Source organism: Monodon monoceros, unplaced genomic scaffold (assembly GCF_005190385.1).
Source record: "Monodon monoceros isolate NGI ecotype Baffin Bay Population unplaced genomic scaffold, NGI_Narwhal_1 Super_Scaffold_6, whole genome shotgun sequence".
Lineage (NCBI taxonomy): Eukaryota > Metazoa > Chordata > Mammalia > Artiodactyla > Monodontidae > Monodon > Monodon monoceros.
In genome coordinates, this window is record NW_021703783.1 from 68,912,772 (window position 1) to 68,922,054 (window position 9,283).

The window sequence follows — 9,283 nt, forward strand, 5'->3', positions numbered from 1 at the left end:
ACCTAATGCAGGATTTCCCTAGCTAAAGTCAAGGTGTTAGGAAGGATCCTTCTGAGAGCTCTAGAGGACATTCTGTTTCCTTGTCATATCTAGCTTCTAGAGAACTGTATTCCTTGACTCATTCCTCCCTTCAAACTCTTTAAAGCCAGCAAGTTCTTCTCAACTTGGCATCACTCTGACCTTGCTTCTATCATCCTGTATCTGTCTTTGACTCTGACTCTTATGCCTCCCATTTCCACTTTTAAGGACCCTTGTTATTTCTTTAAGCCCATCAGGAAAATTCAGGATAATCTCCCTATTTTGGTATCAGCTGATTAGCAATCTTAATCCTGTCTTTAACTTTGATTGCCCTTTGCCATGCAACCTAACATATTCATAAATTCTGGAGATGAGGATGCGATCATCTTTGGGGGCCATTATTCTACCTACTATAGTCTCTAAAAGTTCCTCCAGCATTTCCTTCTGAAAACTCATATAAATGCGATCTTTATTCATCAAAACAAGATTTCACTTCACTCTTTCAAAACTTTCCCAAGATAGTAGCTTCTTGGCAGCATGCTACTGTGAAAAAGCACTGAGTAGGATTCAAAAAGCTTAAATCCAAGTTCTAGATATACCACTAATTAAATCAATATATTGAACATTTGTGAACCTCAACTTCCTTTGCTTGTAAAACAAAGGTAATAAATAGTAGACAACTTGACCAGCTCACAGAATGTTGTGATGACCCAATGAGTGACTTGGAAAGTCCTTTAAAATGATTAAGTTGGACAAATGGCAGGTCAAAGAACAGTAATGTAAACTTTAGAGATACATTGACCTGTATTGAAATCCTGGCTCTTCATATGACTTTGGGCTAGCTTCTTAAATTCTCCAAACAGATTTTGCTATCTATAAAATAAAGCTAACCCCTCAGGGGCATTAGACTTAAATAAGACGAAACATGTAAAAGTGCTTAGAACAGTGCTGAAACTGCATTCTAAGCTCTCATTTCGATAATTAACAAATGATCGTACTAATTTGCTTACTGAGTTTTTCAAAATTTTAATTTTAAGGGAAGTAAGATATCTTATTGTTCAACTCTGGTTAGAATGTGGTTAGCAAAATTTATTTATAAAATATCTTAAAATCTTTTTTGACCCCTTTTTAACCAGTAAAAGTACCTGGGGTTCTAAAATCATTTTCCACAATACATTAATGTCATTATTTTTGATATTCTAATTGTCCGAAATTTGACCATGTAACGTCCTTCAAGCCTGCTCCTATTTTAAACAGAATTTTGTTTCCATGTTCTTTTCTCAGCACAATAGTATTGACTTCTAGCTTTCTGGTACATCAAAATGTTCCAGGTTCCCATTACCATTTTCTTGCCACAAACCTAAAATCACCCATTTCTCCATAGAACCTTGGTTTCTTTTAAAGTGAAATATTATTTAGAGACCAAGATCCAGGGCCTAGATGTTCTCATTGTTAATGAGTTATCATTGATTCTGGCCCAGTTCTATGAACAGAGCTAGGAAATACACATACAGTTATAGTCCACAAGGGATTTTTTTACCTGTGGATTTCATCTCCATTTTTTACACAGTGAGAACCCTAATTCTCAACAACATCAATATATTTACATATTTGTTCATCCTTTAGAACACACAAAGTAATTTCAGAACCGTTAAACCAATATCACTATTAACAACAAATCTATTAAGTGAAACATGGGTTTTTTTGTTTGTTTGTTTTTACTTTTTTTAACCTAAGTCTGTTACTCTCTAAGGGTGTTCAGAGAACTATGTTCAAAATTCCTTGAATAACTTCTTTTCCTGTGTGACTATATTATCTGTTTGGTATACATGTAGGTTTGTTTCAGCTATAATTAATTATAGAATTTTTATCTTATTTCATTTCAATTTTTAAAATACGTAAATCATTTACATATTTCAAAAGGCGAGTCAAAATATATAATTACATATTACATAAAAAACATATATAAACTAAATTACATAAATATATATTATAAATAAATATAAAGGTAACTTTCATTTCTACCTACTATACCTTCCAATCAATTCCCACATATTTGCCACAGATAGTTTCTTTTTTACCCTTTCTGTTCTCAGTTGTCTTTTCTAAAAATAAGCGTGCGCGCACATGCGTGCACACACACACACGTCTTATTTCCCCTATTGTTTTACAAAACAGGCAAAGCTTATTTGCTACTTTGCACCGTTTTTTACTTTATTATCATTATATATTATAAAAATATATAATAAAAATCATTCCATATCTTTTTTAAAAGCAAATGCTGTATTATTTGCTATATATTCACTACTGCTGTATCTTCACTGTGAATTTTGGCCCTCAACATTATTAAACAACCTTCTTTATTGGTGTTTTAATCACTAACATGACTGTATTTGGAGATAGGGGTTTTAGGAGCTTATCAAGGTTAAATGAGGTCATAAGGGTAGGGCCCTAATTCAATAGGGATGCTGGTGGCCTTATAAAAAACAAGGAAGAAAGATCTCTCTCTCTTTCTCCATAAACACACACCGAGGAAAGGCCATGTGAGCACACAGTAAGAAGGTGGATGCCTTCAAGCCAGGAAGAGGGCTTTCACCAGAACTCAATTACACTGACACCTTCATCCAAGACTTCCAGCCTCCAGAACTGTCAGAGAAAAATTTCTAAGTCACCAGTCTATAGTATTTTATTATGGCAACCTGAGCTAATACACCATTTTTATTTTATTCTTTTATTTTTTTATAGTAGCTTTGTATGGATATTGTATCCAGTTTTCTGTTCATCTAATATTTCCCTACACAAAAGTATTAGGTTTACCTAGCCAATGTTGGAAATTTGGGTTGCTTACCAGGATTTTTAGTTCAAGATTATCTTCCTCTGCTTTTTTATTTCTATAGGATCTTTAACTTCCACTGCTTGCTTCTTTTTCTCTCATCAATGAGACTCAAAGGATGCTCCCTACTCTAAGTCTCCCCATTCCACCCCTGAAGTGGTGCTCCTTCAATACTTCCAACACTGGTTCCATGCACTTCCACACCTCCTCCTTTTTTATGCTCCAGTAACCAGAGCTGTGACCAACAAGATCTCTGACCTGTTCTCAGCACTTTTTCACTTAGTTTGTTGATTCTTTCTTACTGTGCATGATTTTATCAGTATTTATCACTATTAGGTCCCTATCCACTTTTCCTATTTTCTCTTCAGTCACTGACAGACTCCATATACAGTCATGTGTTCTGAGAATGAACCTGCTGAATTTGCATGTTTATTTTGCTACCTACACATAATCTGAAATTGGTAATAATTTTGTTGTTCTAATTATTCCATAGATATCAGCTATAGGTAATTTTATTTGCTCTTCTCATTGACCTGCTTATACAAGTTTTGGGGGAAATGTTTAGACATTTTGATTTAATCAGCTGACATGACCTTTAGGGAGCTGGAAGTCATAATAATAATTTCTTATTTCTTGTAACTACTTGATATGACAGAAGTGATAATATTAAGGAAAATAACTGATTCAGAGTCTAGGGATCCAGTTCTTCCTCAAGAAAATATCTGTAGCTATGGTTCTCATCTGGTGTGCATTGGTGCAAAGTTCATCCATTACTGATCTCTTGGTCCATTTCTTCAGGTCGTTAATTCCAAGTGTTCCTTTGGTATTCTCTCTTGAATGTATCTTTCCCATCATGATCTTCATAAGGGTGGAGTAACTTCATTTGTTCTTGAAGCTCTGTCACTCAGTTTACCCATCTTATTACCTGGGAGAATCTACATGCTCCTACAACACATTTAACCCTTCTGTACTGCTTGGAAGCTTAAAAATGTGAGGTGACATTATATAAGGGCTATTAAGACAAAGTAAAGGAAAGAGACTAATATTTTTATTATTAACCCCACTTTACCTTAGAAGAAGTATATTTAGGTGTTAATTGGTTAGTTCAAGGTGATACAGCAAATTTATATCAATTTCTAGTCCTTGGTTACTAATTCTTTTCCTTCTATGCTTTACACATAGATATGTCCTTCATCTCAGGTACCTTTAAGCTTCAGCTGAAACAGTGGTTTCAAACTCTAAGACCACCAACTCTCAAATACGTTTTCTCAATTTTTATGTCTAAAAATTTTGAGTATATTTTCAACTTTCCCCACTGGGACTCATCATCACTCCATCTATTCCACTCTCATTTATATTCAATTATTCTTGCATCTACTTGTGTCTATTTTAATATCTGGGGTTTTTTCCACAATTTTAGACAAGGATTTTCTTCTCAGGTTTTCCTACCTCACTGATTTTAACTGCCAACCTCAATTAGATATTGATCATATGCTGGAAAGGTTCCTGGAAGCACATTTATAACCGGGGAAATTTCCTTCTCATCCTTGTCTTCCCTGTTCCTACATACTCCCCACACCCCTCATGTCCCTCTTTTTAATTTAACCATAAATTTTTTCAAGCCTTCAATATTCCAATGCTCATTTTTAAACAAAGATTGTAGAAAGAAAAATAACATGAGTAAATAAAGGGGAATAGAAAGTTCTTAGACCAATAAAATTCTGTTCTCTAGTCCCTTCTATGCTCTGAGAATGTATTCAACAGCAAGAAAAAAAAAATATGGTTCCAACTTTTGGGGGTTTGGGATGAATCCTAACACCAGACTAATTTGCTATAAATAAGTCATTTACGCTAATAGTGAGAAAGATGAGGGTTCCAAGGCTAGCTAATTAGAGAAGACATTAGAAGTACAATTCTACTTGGCACTTCTGATGTTATTAAAAACTGGGGAATGATTATTTGGGGAAATGAAGAAGCATGTCTAGTTGCTGTGATTACATTATTTTACTTAAGCATGTGGTGCCTTAGAGATTCTGGGAAGAGAATGAGAGAAAGCATGAGGAGTTTTCTAGTAGGTATTGGTATGTGGGGACAACTTGTTTCCACTTGACTTAAGCCCAGAATAATTGAGGCCCTGCATAAAAAAGATGATAAATTAACATTCTTCCAGCCTCTAATGGGTAGCTAAAGCATTTAATATTCCCGTATTTCCCAATATAATGCACTTTTGGCAGAGTTGCTTAACTATAAAACTAATAGTTATTGTACACTTTCTGCTCCTGTGTTCACCAATTGTACTAAGAGCTGGAGACACATTAGCTCACTTCAGTTTCAATTATTCTGTCTTCTCTTTAGAGAAAGGATTGATAACTACAGTTTGCTAATAACATATGAAGCTTCTTGTGATCTAGATTTAATTCAGGCCAGCACAGTGTGAGCTACTATACAGTGCATGAAATAAGACAACCTAATTTTTTCATTTCATGCAGTTGGCTACACAGAGGCTGAGCCATGAGCCACTTGCCATTTCCTTAATGTGTAAATCTTAATTCACTCTCATTTATCAGTTTTGAAAATCAAAATCTGCCTGTTTAGAGAGTCAAGTGTTCAAGTTAGAGGAGAAAATTTTTAATAAATATTTAGTTCAAATATTTTAACTAATGGAGGGCTTCCCTGGTGGTGCAGTGGTTGAGAGTCCGCCTGCCGATGCAGGGGACACAGGTTCGTGCCCCGGTCCAGGAGAATCCCACATGCCGCAGAGCAGCTGGGTCCGTAAGCCATGGCCGCTGAGCCTGTGCGTCCGGAGCCTGTGCTCCACAACGGGAGAGGCCACAACAGTGAGAGGCCCACAGAGCGCAAAAAAATATATATATATTTATATATATATTTTAACTAATGGGATAAGCATAATTTCGAGTTTCATGTCTTTTTATTTATATCAAGTTTTTCTGTAAGTATTTCATTTAAATTGTGTGAATATACTCCACTACATTGCATGTAAGACAGTCTTTTCCAAAGGGTATTCCAAGGAACACTTGTTCCATAACAGGTATGATGAAGTATTATCTTTTACATATGAACTATGATGGGCCTTCAAATTGATTCAAAACAGATATCTAGAAATGAGCCAATATGTGTTATGTGTAAGAAACAAGCAATGCAAAAGGAGGGAGGCTGACACACTATTTAGAAAGGGTAACATATTACTTAGCTAATGTTCTAAGTGGAATTCATTTTTTTGATGAGCACATTATAATCCAGCATTGCCTAATGGAAAGCAAGATTATGAGAGATATGAAACGTGGGTATGTATCACTGGGAATGGGATGATAGCAAATGAACTGAAAAATAAGGGAGAGATGCAAAGCATGGACCACTGTGTTAAGATGCTGAACCTATCATAACAGGCTCAAGGCAAGAACCCCTCTCAAGCCCTGGTTGCAGGGGTATAGCAAGGAACAGCAACCAATAGAAGAAAATCTAAAACAATCTGTGAACTTCATAGTTTTGCTTATGAGTAGTCTTAAGAAACAGAAACACAGAATTGGTTTTTTCTTTATAAGTGCTTTTAAAAAGCTAGGGGCTTATTCAACATAGTCTCAAAAGTCCTAACTATGGCAATCAGAGAAGAAAAAGAAATAAAAGGAATACAAATTGGAAAAGAAGAAGTAAAACTGTCACTGTTTGCAGGTGATGTAATACTATACATAGAAAATCCTAAAGATGCTACCAGAAAACTACTAGAGCTCATCAATGAATCTGGTAAAGTTGCAGGATACAAAATTAATACACAGAAATCTCCTTCATTGTTATATACTAACAATGAAAGATCAAAGAGAGAAATTAAGGAAGCAATCCCATTACCACTGCACCAAAAAGAATAAAATGCCTAGGAATAAACCTACCTAAGGAAGGAAAAGACCTGTACTCAGAAAACTATAAGATACTGATGAAAGAAATCAATGATGACACAAAAAGATGAAGGGATATACCATGTTCTTGGATTGGAAGAACCAGTATTATCAAAACGACTATACCACCCAAAGCAATCTACAGATTCAGTGCAATCCTATCAAACTACCAAGGGCATTTTTCACAGAATTAGAGAAAAAAATTTTTACAATTTGTATGGAAACATAAAAGACCCCAAATAGCCAAAGCAATCTTGAGAAGGACAAACAGAGCTGGAGGAATCAGGCTCCCTGACTTCAAACTATATTACAAAGCTACAGTAATCAAAACAGTATGGTACTTTGGCACAAAAACAAAAATATAGTTTAATGGAACAGGATAGAAAGTCCAGAGATAAACCCATGTGCCTATGGACACCTAATCTGTGACAGTGGAGGCAAGAACATTCAATGGAGAAAGGACAGTCTCTTCAATAAGTGGTGCTGGGAAAGTTGGACAGCTATTCAACACATGTAAAAGAATGAAATTAGAACACTCCCTAACACCATACACAAAAATAAACTCAAAATGGATTAAAGACCTAAATGTAAGTCCAGATACTATAAAACTCTAAGAGGAAAACATAGGTGAACACTCTGACATAAATCAGAGCAAAATCTTTTTTGATCCACCTCCTAGAGTAATGGAAATAAAAACAAAAATAAACAAATGGGACTTAATTAAACTTAAAAACTTTTGCACAGCAAAGGAAACCATAAACAAGTTGACAACCCAATAGGAGAAAATAATAGGAGAAAATATTTGCAAACGAAGCGACCAACAAGGGCTTAATCTCCAAAATATACAAACAGCTCATGCAGCTCAATAACAAAAAGACCCCAAACAACCCAATCAAAAAATGGGCAGATCTAGACATTTCTCCAAAAAAGACATACAGATGGCCAAAAAGCACATGAAAAGATACTCAACATCACTAATTATTAGAGAAATGCAAATCAAAACTACAATGAGGTATCACCTTACACTGGTCAGAATGGACATCATCAAAAAATCTACAAATGCTGGAGAGGGTGTGGAAAAAAGGGAAACCTTCTACACTGTTGGTGGGAATGTAAATTGGTACAGCCACTATGGAGAATGGTATGGAGGTTCCTTAAAAAACTACAAATAGAGTTACCATATGGTCCATCTATCAAACTTCTGGGCATATACCCAGAGAAAATCATAATTCGAAAAGATACATGCACCCCAATGTTCACTGCAGCACTATTTACAATAGCCAGGACATGGAAGCAACCTAAGTGTCCATCAACAGAGGAATGGATATGAAGATGCAGTACATATATACAGTGGAATATTACTCAGCCATAAAAAAAGAATGAAATGATGCCATTTGCAGAAAGGTGGATGGACCTAGATATTGTCATACTGAGTGAAGTCAGTCAGAAGGACAAATATCATATATCACTTATATGTGGAATCTAAAAAAATGGTACAAATGAACTTATCTACAAAAAAGAAATAGAGTTACAGATGTAGAAAACAATCTTATGGTTACCAGGGGGGAAAGGAGGGGAGGGATAAATTGGGAGATTGGGATTGACATATACACACTATTATACATAAAATATATAATGACCTATGTGGGAAAAGAACCTAAAAAAGAGGTGATATATGTATAACTGACTCACTTTGCTGTACAGCAGAAAGTAGCACACTGTAAATCAACTATACTCCAATAAAAGTTAAATAAATAAATAAAGTAAAAAGCTAGGGGCACCCACTGTTGCTCACTCTCCATTCCATCTCAACTCTCTGGATATACACAATTGTATATCATAGCTCTAGAAATTCAGAAAGAGATTTATAGAATATGATAATAATAGAGTATGGCTAATGAAACAGATGGCTGTATAGTAGCAGGGGTTACAGGTTACAAGAAACACCGAGGAAGGGAACAATAAACAAAACAAATAATAATATAATAATAATTACCATATTAGAGCTAGCACAAATAAAATTTATTACACGGCACGAACTATTGTTCTAAAATATATATTAACTAATTTAAGACAACTGTATGAGGTAAATACTTCCATTATTCCCATTAAAGACAGAGAAACTGAGGCCCAGATAGGTGAAGTATATTGTCCAAAGTTGGATATAGTATATGTATATATAGAATTCAAGGACAACTGTCTAATTCCAGATCCTGTGCTCTTAACAAAAATAATCACCTCAAATTTTTCTGAAATTTGAGTTTTAATTGCCAGTAGTTGATATATAGAATAAAAGTAATTAATTTTCAAACTGTTAAATGAATTAGTAGGCATCTTTTTCATACAGTCAGTGCATTATTTTCCCATTTTTGAAAAACTATTCCAAATCAAAAGGCAATGCCCAAATGCTGTATGGGAATATTTGCAAATCTCTCTTAGAGAGCGAAGAAGCATATATATATATATATATATATAGAGAGAGAGAGAGAGAGAGAGAGAGAGAGAGAGAGAGAGAGAGAGA